Genomic DNA, 14,092 nt, shown 5'->3' on the forward strand with positions numbered 1-14,092 from the left:
TGACCTTAAGCAGGTCACTTAACCACACTGAGTTTCAGTCTCCTCTGTAAAATAAAGAAGTGGTATCTAACTCATAGGGGTGATTCAAAGAGTTCATGCTAGTAAAGCACCTAATTTAGATGCTATAACATGACAAAGACAAGTTATTATATTTTACATAATCTTATATTATACAATTCCCATTTTATATAATTCCCTAGTTCCTTCGCCTCCTTTCTCTAATCCGCATTTCCCTTATATTTCCAGGAGGAGAGTAAACAAAGTTATCTGTTTTTGAGAGTGAATTTGCGGTTCAAATGGAAACTGCTTTGTAAACTATACGGAACTATAAGAAGAAATAGGCAAAAAGAATAAGAGTAAGTAAAAAAAGCACATGGCCATGATTCCCCAACACAAAATTTCTTTGCTTTTCTTGTTATTTCTTGAACCATTACATTTCTAGCTCTTTTATCTTTATTGTTTTCCACGTCCTTCTGCTAGTCCTCTTACTAGATGGTGGCTGTTTCTCAAGTTTTTGCTTTTTTTCTTCTCCCTCAGTAAACTGATTTTGTTTTCCAGATTCAGTTTCCAGATTCAGCAGTTACAAATCAGGACTGAGCCTGCCTCACTAGTGTTGGGAGGAGCCAAGGTTCCTGAATCCCAAGGCGGCGGAAAATAGCAAAGTGCTCTAAAAGTCTTAATAGTCAGCATTACCAAAAGTACAAGTGGCAAAGCTGGGTGGAGTTGTCAAAATAACACGATGTGTAAAGGAGGGCCAGGATTTGGAGTCAGAACTCCTGAGCTCAAGCGCCTCATTAACTCTGACATGAGTTATAACTATAATAACTGAGATTTATATAGTACATTAGAGCTGAAAAGCACTTTCACATATATTCTTTCATTGATCCTCTTAATTGGTTTCTTTATTCCAGTCTCTTAATGCTCCAATCCTGACAGACAGAGTAAACGTCTTAAAACACAGGCCCAATCAGGTCACTTCTATATTCTAAACCCTTCAAGGGCACTGTACTACTAGTTAAATCAATTATTTTATATCCATAACAATGAAATACCATGCAGCCATAAAAATGAAGGTAGCAATTTTATATGTACTGATATGGAACAATCTTCAAGATACGGTAAGTAAAACAACAATAATAATAATAAGGTGCCTAACAGAGTATAGAGTATGCAGCCATTTATATTTTAAACAAGAGGTGACATTAAATATATTATTGTGTAAGTATGGAAAGGAAACTGGCAGACTTTATGGTCAAGGATTTGCATAGATTTTCTTTTCACTGTTTATTACCATATGCATGTTATCTTATCAAAGAATAACAAAATAAAAAATGCCAATGGATTCTCTTCATCTTTATGATTAAGATCCAAACTCTTTGGTCTGCCTTTTAAAGACCCCAATAATCTGGCACTAAAAGACCTTTGTAAGCTGATTTCCAGCTATTCCCTTTCATGTACTCTATAGTTTGGGCAAGTTAGATTTAGTCACTGTTCCTCTTATATACCCAAAAAATTGTAGCTTCTATACCTCTGTTCATGTATGACAGTCCTTCAGGTATCTGAAAACACAGAGTATGTCTCCTTGAGTGTTCTCCTAAAATAGTCCTGTCTCTATCAACCATTCTTTACTCCTAGGATCTGGGTTCCAGCACCTTTCCAAGTCACTAACTCCCCCTAGAATGCTTCAGTTGTTTCTTGTCCCTCTTCAAATATAGATCCCAGAGCTGTACACTATACTCATTAACGCAGTTTATTATCACAGTGGGTTTTTATCTTTTGCATCTGCATCACTTTTGTCTTGGACTAGCTTACAATTAAACAAATCCTTCCTCCTCATCTATCGTCTTTTTTTCATATGTGCTGCTTTTAGTTTATATCTCCCATATTTTGTGTGGAGGCTTTTGGGGGCCCATGTATGATCTTTATATTTTGCTAGAATTAGCCATTGCTTGGAATTTCTGGGGTCTCTGTGGTACATCCTCATGCTGTTATTCAGCATGACTGCTGGCCCTCCTAGATTTGTGGTGTTCACATAATTCACTTCCCATCATTATGTCTTCTTTAGTAGCAAGAACAAAATAGATTTCAAATTAGTGGAGCAAAAATTAATAAGATTTTACTGTATTGTGTTTGAGAGTTACCTTGTTTAATCCTTCTAGGAGAAGTCAAGTGAAAATTTAAAGGCAAGTTTAGTAAAACTCATCGTATGGTGCTAGAATTTCATATCGAAGAAAAGAATGTAGGAGGTATCCTTAAATCATTTGTCATTGAAAAAAGAGATATTTGTTTCATCAGAACAAGGAAATATAAGGTTATAGACAAAAAATATGGTAAATATGCCAGCTCTAAATGTGTGCTTAGGAGGATGGGTATATGGAAGCTCTCATAGTCTTTAACAGAAGAATATCAACAACAAACAACATTAATTAGTTTTCCAAGTATACATGGTACTCTGTTGGGCCTTGTGCAAAAAAACAAACAAGCAAAGAAAAACCAAGCTATATAGATATGATCCAACTTCTGATACACATACGGACAAAAAAGAAAAAAAACAAGAGTCCAGAGAACAAAAACATCAATTAATATCTGAGTGAACAGCAAAGGGTTAACATCATCTACAACTTAGAAGTTAGTGGCTTTACCTCTTATCCTTAAGCTCTAGATAGAATGGCTTGAATCACTGTCCCAAGTTCTATGTATAATCCACTGCCCTTCTCAAGATTTCTATGATTTGCTGGGGAATTTAAATTCTCATGGTCACGTCTGGACTGGATTCATGCTTCTGCTGAATTCCATTTTTCTGTTCTACATCTTGCAGTGTTCTCTTCTCTTCCTCTAGGGAAATTTGTCTTCCTCTTGATGTTCACAAAACATGAAATACACAAAGTTTTTAATAGTGACAGACTTTGATGAAGTTTTGCGAAATTGATGGAATTTTGTATCATAGAAAATCAGACAATTTAAATTGAATATTAATCATCTCTCTTGTTAAAAAGCCCCTAGGTTATTTCAACTAACTCAAGTGTATCCTCCATCCAATTAATCCTCCTCTTCTTTTTCCTTGCCCCCTCACCCTGCCCAGCAATTCAATTCAAAATCATTCTTCCCACTTGTTTTGTCCAGCAATCCAGCTCTTCTAGCATGAACTCCCAACCTATGTTTAGATACTATTTGCATATACAAAGACTCATTAAAGTAATCTGTTTAATACTGGGTCATCTACACAGGATCTGCCTTTTCTTTCTCCCTCATGGCAAGATAGAAATTTAATTCCCAACCAATATGACTTCTATTAACCAATCCTCAAACCCAATCACATCCCTCTCTATATCAGTTACCCATTGCTGCATAACAAATTACTCCAAAACACAGAAGATTAAAGCAAAAAACATTTATTATCTCACATAGTTTCTTTGGATCAGGAATCCAGTAGTGTCTTGATTCTAGCTTAGTATCTTTCATGAAGTTGCAGTCCAGATGTCAGTGGGGATGCAGGCATCTGGAGCTGGAATATCTACTTCCAAGTTCACTCATGTGTTTGTTGGCAGTCTTCAGTTCTGTGGAGGCTCTTAGTGAGAGACCTCAATTTCTCAACACGTAGGCCTCTCCACAGGCTATTTTAGTGTCCTCATGACAGGGTAGCTGGCTTTCCCCAGAGCAAGTGATCTAAGAGGGCAAACCAGCGAACTATAGTGTCTTTTATAATCTAATCTTGGAAGTGACGTGCCATCACTTCTATCCACTGGCTCCATAATTACACAATTTCATAGTATAAAAATGTGGGGTCTCTTGTTCAAAAAGTAGGGAGAAAGTGCTGGTAAAGGTAGTCTCAGCTTGCCATGGTATTTATTTGCTATTTAATGTTCCAAGTAAAGAAAAATTAAAATTTGAAAATTTACTGAATTTTACCATTTGTCTTTATATTGTGCAATGCTGGTGTCAAATGCAAATATCAGAGCATTTAATTCATACGCAAAATCACTAAAATTATGCAATTTGTACTTTGAGCGCGCCTTAAGCTAGCCAGAAGAGACAAACAAAAGCCAAAATCAAGAAGGTTTGAAAGAGGAAAAGATGATCCCCCAGACACAGAGTAGTGCTGATTTTTGTATGCAAGTGAGAATGCATAGCCGAAATTTGCCAGGAGGGGTCCACCCCCAACGCAGGGACACACACATTTGCTCAAGCCAGTTGGCTGTAGATTTTCCCCTCATGCTAGTCACCAGTGGACCAACTTTCTATACAGTGAGGTGAGAAGGGGCAGCAGACTCTGGGGAAATTGAGCCAGGCATCTTCCCCTTCCCACAAGTCTCCCACCCCAACCTACAGTAGACAGGCAACCTCCAGAGGTATCGCAACTTCCTAAACAGGACACGTTGGGTACCTAGATCAGCAGTGGGCAAAAAGTCTTGCCCCAGCTAGATTGCAGCATCTGGCCAGCCTCCTACCAGAGGTGCTATGGTGCTGACAGCCCGGGATGGAGATGGCACCACCATGCTCAACTCTAAAACTCCAAGGACCATACATGCCCAATTCCAACCTTCCTTATACCTGTTTCCAATCTTCCCTACACCACTGGAGGCAGAGAGTGGCAGAAGTCTCTGGTAGGGGGCGTGGAGGAGGAGTCCAAGTGGGACCCTCTGTCATGAGCAAGCAGCTAAGAACCCATTCTAGGGAAATAGGGAGAGAGCAGGAGGTGGGCCGCATCCCCGGCTCATGCTCCATTGTTCCATTGAATTTCACTTACAAAATACAAATTCAAACATAAAATTATTAAGAATTTGAAGATGATGACTGCAGAGCATTAAACCCCAATCCCAGGGTTCATCTGAGTTCTTAGCCCTGTGCAACTGCCCCAGTCACAGGTTTTGATGCCAACCCTGTTTCTAACTTATGCTATCAGTCGCTCATACAGACCAGCCCTAGTGTAATATGGGAGGATGTGAATACTAGGAAATGGGGATATTGGGGGCTGTAAAGTTTTCTTACCCTCCCCTCCATATCCCATGCTGGATTTAGTGCTCTTCCGCACCCTGTGGAGCTTACCCCTATGACAACATTTAGTCTGATACATTGAAATTATCTGTCTACAAGTCTATCTCACCCAACTAGAATATGAATTCTTTGAAGGCCGAGACTATAGATTATTTGTATGCTTCCAATGCCAGAATTATGCCTGGTATAATCTGAAACCTCAATTAATGCTGTTGAATAAATAATGTCTCAATCCCAATTTTTTTCAAGCTTTACTGAGGTATGATTGACAAATTAAAAATTGTATATATTTAAGACATACAATGTGATGTTTTGATATATGTATACATTGTGAAATGATTACCACAATTAAGCTAAAAACATATCTTACGATTGAAAGTTTGTACTTTGAAAAACATCTCCCCATTTCCCCCACTCTCAGCCCCTGGTAACCACCGTTCTACTCTGTGTTACTATGAGTTCCACTTTTTTAGATTTCATATATGAATGAGATCATGCAAAACTGAAGTCTTCATGGAATTGTATGTGCACAGCTATTCCAGGTCAGAGAAGATGATAGTGGCAGATATACTTGAACATGTGGAATCTTTCATTGTAATTAGGTGTTGAATGTGCTGGTCATTGTACAAATGTGAATGAATAGGTTCTTTTATGCCTTTCTAGATGTTGGGGCATTATTTTTTACATGGATGGAATTTTGATCACATATTAGACAGAACCATTCTTTTTTCCCCTGGCTTATTGAGATATAATTGATATACAACATTGTGTAGGTTTAAAGTGTACAATGTGATGATTTATGTATATATTGAGAAATGATTATCACAATAAGGTTAGTTAACACGTCCATCACCTCACATAGTTACCTTTTTTGTCTGAGTGTTGAGAACTTTTAAGATCTACTTTCTTAGCAACTTTCAAATACAGTATACAATACATTATTATTAACTATTGTCACTGTGCTGTACATTAGGTTTCCAGAACTTGTTTATCTTATAACTGAAAGTTTGTATCCTTTGAAAAACATCTCTTTATTCCCCCCACTTTCACCTCAACCTCTGGTAACCACCAGAGTTCTACTCGGTTTCTATGAGTTCAGTTACTTTTTTTTTAGATTTCACATATAAGTGAGATCATACAGTATTTATCTTTCTCTGTTTGGCTTATTTCACTTAGCTTAATGTCCTCTAGGTTCATCAATATCACAAATAGTGGAATTTCCTTCCTTTTAAAAACTGAATAGCATTTCATTGGATATATATGCCATATTTTCTTCATTCATTCATCCATCAATGAATATCTAGGTTGTTTCCAAATCTTGGCTACTGTGAATAATGATGCAATAAGCAAAAGAGTGTACATATCTCTTTGACATAGGGATTTTATTTCCCTTGGATATTTACCCAGAATAAGGATATGGTAGTTCTATTTTTAGTTTTACGAGTAACCTCCATACTGTTTCCATAATGACTGTACAATTTACATTCTCACCAACAGTGTAAAAGTGTTCCCTTTTCTCCACATACTCACCAACAGTTATCATTTGAATTTTTTACGATAGCCATCCTAAAAGTTGTGATATGATATCTCATACTGGTTTTGATTTGCATTTCCTTGATGATTAGTGATGTTGAGCATCTTTTCATACACCTGCTGGTCATTTGTGTGTCTTCTTTGGGAACATATCTATTCAGGTCCTTGGCCCATTTTTAGTTGGGTTATTTGTTTTACTGGTATTTTGTATGAGTTCTTCACATATTTTGGCTATTAATCTCTTATCAGATAGGTGGTTTGCAAATATGTTGTCCCTTCCACAAGTTGCCTTTTAATTTGTTTGATTTTTCCCTTTGCTGTCCAGAAACATTTTAGTATGATGTAGTCCCATCCCACTTGTTTATTTTTGCTTTTTTTGCCTGTGATTTTGGTGTCAAGTGCTAAAAATCATTGCCAAGGCCAATGACAAGTAGATTTCACCTATGTTTTCTTCCAGGGGTTTTATGATTTCAAGGCTTATCTTTAACTCTTTAATTTATTTTGAGTTGATTTTTGTCTATATTATAAGATAAGGATCTGATTTCATTCTTCTGCATGTGGATATCCAGTTTTCCCAACACCATTTATTGAAGAGACTATCCTTTCCCCATTGTGTATTTTTGATGTCTTTGTTGAAGAATAGTTGACCATATATCCGTGGACTTAGTTTCGCGCTCTCTATTCTGTTCCGTTGGGCTATGTGTCTGTTTTTAAGCCAGTACCATACTGGTTTGATGACTATACCTTTGTAATATAGTTTGAAATCAGGTAATGTGATGCCTCCTGCTTTGTTTACCTTTCTCAAGATTGTTTTGGTTACTCAGGGTCTTTTGCCGGTTCCATAAAAATTTTAGGATTGTTTTCTCTGTTTCTGTGAAAAATGCCATTGTAACTTTGATATGGATTGCATTGAATCTGTAGATCACTTTAAGGAGTATGGAAATTTTAACAGTATTAATTCCTTCAATCCATAAACACAAAATAGATTTCCAATTATTTTTGTCTTTGTCAATTTCTTTCATCTTCTTGGTTAAATTTATTGCTAAATATTTTATTCTTTTTGAAGCTACTGTAAATGAGATTGCTTTCTTAATTTCTTTTTCAAATAGTTCATTGTCAATGTACAGAAATGCAACTGATTTTTGTATGTCTATTTCATATCCTGCAACTTTACTGACTTTGTTTATTAGTTTTAACAGTTTTGGGGGGAGATTTAGGATTTTCTTCATAAAAGATCCTGTCTTCTGCAAACAGAGACAATTTTATTTCTTCACTTCTGATTTGAATGCCTTTTAAATCTTTTTTTTCCCCCTTAATTTCTCTGGCTAGAACTTCCAGTACGATGTTGAATAAAAATGGCAAGAGTGGATGTCATTGTCTTCTGTTTGCTCTTAGAGGAAAAGTTTTCAATGTTGCAGCATTGAGTATGATATTAGGTGAGGGCTTGACATATATGACCTTTATTATCTTGAGGCATATTATTTTTGTAACAAATTTGTTGAGAGTTTTTATAATGAAATGATGCCGAATTTTTCGCAATGCTTTTTCTGTATCTATTGAGATAATAATATGATTTTTATCTTTCATTCTGTTAATATGATATATCACCTTTATTTATTTGTGTATGTTTGAATCATCCCAGGGATAAATCTCACTTGATCATGGTGTATGATCTTTTTAATGTGTTGTTAAATTCAGTTTTCTAGTATTTTGTTGAGGATTTTTGCATCTATGTTCATTAGGGATATTGGCTTACAAATTTCTTTTCTATTAATGACCCTGTCTGACTTTGACATGAAGGTAACGTTGGACTTGTAAAATGAGTTTAGAAGTCTTCTTTCCTCTTAAGTTATTGGGAAGAGTTTGAAAAGGATTGGTATTACTTCTTTAAATGTTTGGTAGAACTTACCTGTGAAGCCATCTAGTACTGAGCTTTTCTTTTGGAGAGCTTTTGATTACTGATCCAAACTCCTTATTTATTATTAGTTTGTAGATATAGATTTTCTATATCGTAGTGATTCCATCTTGGTACTTTGTATGTATTTAGGAATTAATTCATTTCTTCTAGGTTGTTCAACTTGTTGGCACATAATTGTTCATAGTAGTCTCATAATCTTTGGTGTTCCTGTCATATCATTTGTTATGTCTCTTCTTACATTTCTGAATTTATTTGCTTGTCTTTTCTTTTTTCTTAACCTAGCTAAAAGTTTGTCAATTTTGTATATCTTTCAAAGTCTACTCTCAATTTAGTTTATCTTTTCTATTTTCTTCTAGTTTCTATTTCATTTATTTCGGCTCTATTTTTTATTTCTGAAAACGTTTCCCAGGAAAATCCATAATAAGACAAGAACAGGCTCATTTATTCAACTAACTTGCGATTTTGATTCAAAAGATTCTTACAAATTAATCTATCACTATTTAAATGTTTCTACAGGATATTCCGAGAATAATATTCTCACAGTAGGTATATTAATAAGTAAACTGCTCTTTTGGTCTGATATTTTCATTTAAACATTGTTCTATTTTTCTAAGCTCTTTAAGTTTTAGCTAAAACCTTAAATTTGACAGAATGCTATAATTATTTGAAGGATTTCCTTGAAGTCTACTTGTTCATATTGGTGCCACTTACATCCTTACGTAGACTTTGTTACTCATCAAAAGCATTGCTTAGTGAGAAAGTCGTTTGCAGACTCTACTGTGCTATTCCCTGGGAACGTGCATCCTCTTCCTCTGTTTACACAGAAAGATCAGGGGAAGCGGGATGCGATCACAGGAGGTGTGATGCATCAACTGACTATCAGAAGGCTGAAAATGAAGTCTTTGGCAGAAAGACAGATGGACAAAAATACTTGGAAAAACAATGTGATTTCACAGAAATGTTCTGCAGAATGGCACTGCCACTGATATGAAAACTGATCGACTGTTTTCCCAAATATCTATGCCTTTGGTCTAGACACATTCACGTCTTTTTTCTTATCTAGTGGATTAGTCAACTCTACCCTATTTAGATGTGATCCTTTGCCTTCTTCCGTAAACTCATGAACTAGAAAAACTTGCTCGGACATCCCTACACTTTCCCTATTTCATTATGAATTCAGTCAACACTCATAAATACTTTCCAAGCGCCTACTTGGTGCTTGTTATACTGATGGAATGACCATTCCCATGAGTACCAAAAATCTGTGACATGTTCTTTAATACACCCAATCGTCTCAAAACTCCACTGTGCATTGTTCTAATCACTGAATTGACTCAGAATTGAATAAAATCTTTTCACTATAAATTAACAATATGTAGTCTACGGAAAAAATGTTAAATATTTATCAGAATAACAGAAAAATTATTATTTACCAAAATGCAGATTTTTCTCTTCAATACTTAATCTTAAATAGATTTTTTCCTTAATAGTTAAAAGCCCGCAGTCTTGAGTCATAACTGGCTGTGGTACAATTGTCTGTGACTTTCCTTTGCTTTCTTGCCTACCTTTCATTAGTTGGGTTGAATTCCATGCTTTCTTCTTGATGCCACCTTTCTGCCTGCACCGAGTGGTTTTGAGGGTTGGGCTATAGTAAGGTCCGTAGATTTGAGCACAACTCTAAAAAGAGAACAAACAAGTAACAAAATAAAATAAACCGAAAAACAAACAACCCAGTAAACGCATTAGCAACCTTTCAGAAATGCAGCAGAACTAAGTATGTATTTTCCTGTGTAGCAAATATGCATCATCTGGAACAGGGCTGCCAACCTTACTCACCTGGAAACGGCATTCGCTAGATGACAGTAGGCATTCATTGTTCTTGAATGGTTTGAGTCAGTGAATTTATCTTTGTTTTTTTCTCTTTTATTTTTGAAACTTCCTTTTTTTTCAAATCAAGACCAAAATGGAAATGATAATTAAGGCAGATACAAGTAGTAATAAAATGGTGGAAAAGAGTTTTTATCTAATGAACTTGACCCTTCTTTTGAGAGCTTAGACCAACAACCAGCGGTTTCTCTCAGCTTCTCCCGCCACAAACCCAGTGGCTCCCGGGAACAGCAACCTGACCTGTTAGATCAAGCGAGGAAAAACAACTTATGTGTTCCTCCTTCAAGATTCTAGGCACTTTTATACCTTACCACTCGTTTAAACACTTATCAAAGCAACATTGTATATTTATCTCATAGTCTCCCAGTGCCTGGTAGATTATATGTATTTAAAGATTTACTAACCCAAATAATATAGAAAAATATTCTTTATCTTGAAAGGAAACACCAGTATTTTTTTTTTCTCTTAAGCGCTAAATAGATGGTGACTGTTTCCCACCTGAACATACGTTTTTCACTGTGAAGAATGAAAGAATGATGATTGTCATTCATCAGTTTTGTTGCACAAAAAGAACTGACTACTCATGAAGTTATAATGGCAAAGCGTATACGGAGATATAAATTGTGAAGTAGTAAATGAAATAATGAAAAAGTGTTCCATAGTAATTATTAATTTATTCTAAGCCAATAAAGCAGTATGTTTCCAAAGTGTTTCATTCTGCATCAAAATATCTTTATCTTAGGCTTGCCACAGAACCAATCTTTCCTGTCACTTGACATTAAATCACAACTAATAATATTCAATTTACAACAGTGAACATTATTTTGACATAACCAGAGTTAAAGTAGCCAAGTGGGCTATTAGAAGACTCCCTCATTTCAGTTTTTATATTAATATATGAGGTTCATTTTGTGGTATGAAAGCAGGGTCCCAGAGACATGGAAGTCTTGGTGATGGGAATGGTCTAGAGTAGGAGTCTGTAGACCAGCTGCTAGTTTTTCGACCTAATACAATCATGCCCATTTGTTTACTTACTGTCTGTGGCTGATTTCCAGCTACAAAGGCAGAGTTGAGTAGTTGTAACAGACAGAGACCACAAGGTCTGGAAGTTACTTATTATTTACTATTACGGCCATTTTAAGGAAAGATTCCTTGACCCATGATCTACAGAATTCCAATAAATAGAACTCTGTGATGATGGAAATAGCCTGTATCAGTGCTATCTAATATGGTAGCCACTAGGCCCTTGTGGCTAATGGGTACTTGAAATGTGACCAGTATGATGAGGAATTAAAAGTTTAATTTTATTTCATTGTAATTAATTAAAATTTCAATTTGAATAGCTACATGTGCCTAAGGGCTACTGTATTATCACTGATATAGAACAATTCCATCATCACTGGGTTCTGTTGGGCAATGCTTCCCTAGCCAGTCGGGAAACTATTCCTTAAAGGGCCAAGTAGTAAATAAGGTGACTATGGAGCAATTGAAATGTGACTAGTGCAAATGAAAAACTGAAGTTTTAATTTTTATTTCATTTTGATTAATTAAAATTTAAATAGCCACTTGTGGCTAGTGGCTAGTGCAATGGATGGAGTAGGTTAGAGCAGTGGTTCCCAAAGTGTGGTAGCCAGGCCAGCAGCATCAACACCAACTGAGACCTTGTTAGAAATGAAAATTCTTGGTCCCCACACCAGAGCTACTGAATCAGAAACTCTGGGATGGAGCCCAGGAAACTTGTTTTAACAAATACTTCCAGTGCAGTATTTCTCAAAACTTGGCATGCATCAGAATCATCTGGTACGCCTGTTAAAATCCAGGTTGCTGGACATCTAGGGTTCTAATAAGTTCCCAAGGGATGCAAAAGGCTGTTGATCCAAGGACCATGCTTTGAGAAGCAAGAGTCTAGGGCAGCAGTCTGCAAAGTCAGGTGTGTACGTGGACAATCTATTGAGTTGCAGGAAAACATAGTAAAGTTTCCATTTCTATTTACTTTTCACCTAAAAGAAAAAAAGATTTACTAACATGTATTATGCCCTCAGTTGGTCCCTATGTCAAATGGTCATAATGCTAATGGGTTGATTGCAGCATCATTTGCTTTTTATTTTTAGTTCTATTTTTAAAAATTATCATAGGGTAAATTTGACTTTTTAATTTTGGTTTACAGTTCTATAAATCATAACACACATATAGATTTATACAACCACCACCATAATTATGATACAAAACAGTTCCATCGCCATAAAAAAACTCCCTTGGGCTATCTCTTTATAGTCACCCCTTCCTCCACCCATAACCCCTGGCAACCATTGATCCATTCTCCATCTCTATAGATTTGTCTTTTCGAGAATATCATAACAACGGAATCACGAAATTATGACCTTTAGAGACTGGCTTCTTTCATCCAGCTTTCTTTCTTTGAAATTGATTCGTGTTGTATGTATCAATAGTTTGTTTCTAGTTATTGCTAAGTAGTAGTCCATTGTATGACTATACCACAGTTTATCTGTTTACTGTTGAAGTCCCTTTGAGTTGTTTCCAGTTTTTTCAATTATGAAAAGTGGTGTTTAAACATTTGTGTACAGGTTTTTAAGTGAACATAGCTTTCATTTTTCCAGGGTAGATATTCAAGAGTGGAATTGTTGGGTCATAGGGTGAGTATATGTTAAACTTTATAGGAAACTATCAAACTACTTTCCAGAATGACTGCATTTTGCATTCCCAGTAGCAGTACATGAGAATTATAGTTGCTCCACGTTCTTGTCAGCACTTGGTATTGTCAGTAATTTTTATTTATTATCCCTCTAATAAGTGTACAGTGGCATCTCATTTGTGGTTTTAACTTGCATTTTCCTGATGATTAATGATGTTAAATATCTTTTCATGCTCTTACTTACCATTTTTATATCTTTTTTGGTGAAGTATCTGTTCTTCCCTTTCACCCTTTTATTAATTGAGCCATTTATTTTCTTATTTTTGGGTTTTGAAAATTCTTTATATATTCTGAACTGTCTCAAGCGAAGGATAATTCTTAGAATACATAACATAATGGGGTTCTGTGCTGCTCAATGTCTTGACAAGAGTAGTGAGGCAGGAAACAAGAAGCAAACCAAACCTGGCCAGATACCAGGAGTGATGGGATGCCAAATCTTACCCAGCTCAGCAAGAGGAGAACCAAGAGGAGAGCAAAGATTAGGCACAGATTCGTGAGGCAAGAATTTGGAGGAGACCAAAACCAGATTCCAAAAGGAAAAATCTAAGTTTCAAGCTAGAAGGAATAATTTTGAAGCAAAGGCCTTGGAATTTGGGTTAAACTATTCTATAGTGGCGGAGAGTCTTTAGAAAACCAGAAGCCCCACCTCCTTTGGCAATCTTCCACTAGTTTAAAGTTATAGTATACACTGAAACCATCACTTGAAAGTCAAACTTTACTCATTCTACAAATATTTTCTGCATGCCTATTATGTGTATACATTACAGAGACAATAGTCAACAAGACAAACTTCATTTCTTTCCTGGGGGAGGATAAAACCTGGCAAGAGAAGGCAAGGCAGTGAACAAGTAATTACAAGTGCAATCACTGTTGAGTGCAGGGTCCCACATTATCAAATAACTGGGAAGATCTGACGTTTTCTTGGAGAATGAGTGGCAAGGAAGCCTTCCTAGAGGAAGTGTGTAAGTGTGTGTATGTGCATGCACATGCATGTAGGTCAGGAAGGTGATCTTTCTGAAGGAAATGTGCCTTGACATTGTGAAAAA

General features: G+C 36.1%; 1 long non-coding RNA gene across 2 annotated transcripts in view; it reads right to left on the minus strand.

Annotated features, from left to right (window-relative positions):
- LOC123282540 (uncharacterized) overlaps window positions 1–14,092 on the minus strand; it is a 316,277-nt gene that overhangs the window by 154,006 nt on the left and 148,179 nt on the right. For both annotated transcript variants that reach the window (XR_011499663.1, XR_006522681.2), the window contains exon 3: window positions 10,012–10,123. This is a non-coding gene — a long non-coding RNA (uncharacterized lncRNA). The remainder of the gene's footprint in view (window positions 1–10,011; window positions 10,124–14,092) is intronic.

Source organism: Equus asinus, chromosome X (genome assembly GCF_041296235.1).
Source record: "Equus asinus isolate D_3611 breed Donkey chromosome X, EquAss-T2T_v2, whole genome shotgun sequence".
NCBI classification, from domain to species: domain Eukaryota; kingdom Metazoa; phylum Chordata; class Mammalia; order Perissodactyla; family Equidae; genus Equus; species Equus asinus.